We start from the raw sequence: 763 nt of genomic DNA, 5'->3' as shown, positions 1-763 counted from the left end.
ATATATATATATATATATATATATATATATATATACACATATATACATATATATGTATATACATATGTAAACAAATGATATTAATGTTTTAAGGTACTCCTGTTTTAAGGTATTCCTACATTTTCCTAAATTACAATTAAGCTTTTTCATTTTGCTCATTTACAAAAAGGAAGAAAAAAACGAATTATATAAAGTAACAGATTACACTTAATTAACTCAACTGGAAAATTGTGTTGACTTACAGTTGACTCCAGTCTTAAGAAGTGATCCTGGATGGAGTAGAAGTCAGTGAATAGCAGCGGTGGGGAATAAAGCAGAGAGACTGCGGTGTGTGGTAGCTCGCTACTATTGTCTCATTTGTGGTCTGATAAACAGTAAATCATTCATTTCAATACTCCACATTGCTATTTTCCAAGCTGTAGCTTCCATATTTTGCGGAGACAGAGCGTCCTTTCTGCTCCACGACCTGCTGAATGTCTCAGTGAATCACATTCAGTTCTCTGAATTGTGAGAACTGAATGTGGAAGTGTATAGAGAGAGGAATTTTTAGTGAGGATCAAATAGAGTTTCAGAGCAAATGAATTCAATTTAATAATATTGAATCCATTCAAGTTTATTGAAACTCAGTTTCACAAAAAAAATGTAATTCCAAATTCTGCTTTTCAGAATTAGTTGCAATGCAATACAAACCTCATAAATTCAAATTATGTTATTCAAATTCAGTTTCTAGTGACACATATTTCTGCCAATACTTCTGGCGCTG

Source organism: Etheostoma spectabile, chromosome 15 (assembly GCF_008692095.1).
Source record: "Etheostoma spectabile isolate EspeVRDwgs_2016 chromosome 15, UIUC_Espe_1.0, whole genome shotgun sequence".
In the NCBI taxonomy this organism is placed as follows: Eukaryota; Metazoa; Chordata; class Actinopteri; order Perciformes; family Percidae; genus Etheostoma; species Etheostoma spectabile.
Note: the sequence above shows the minus strand (reverse complement) of the source record.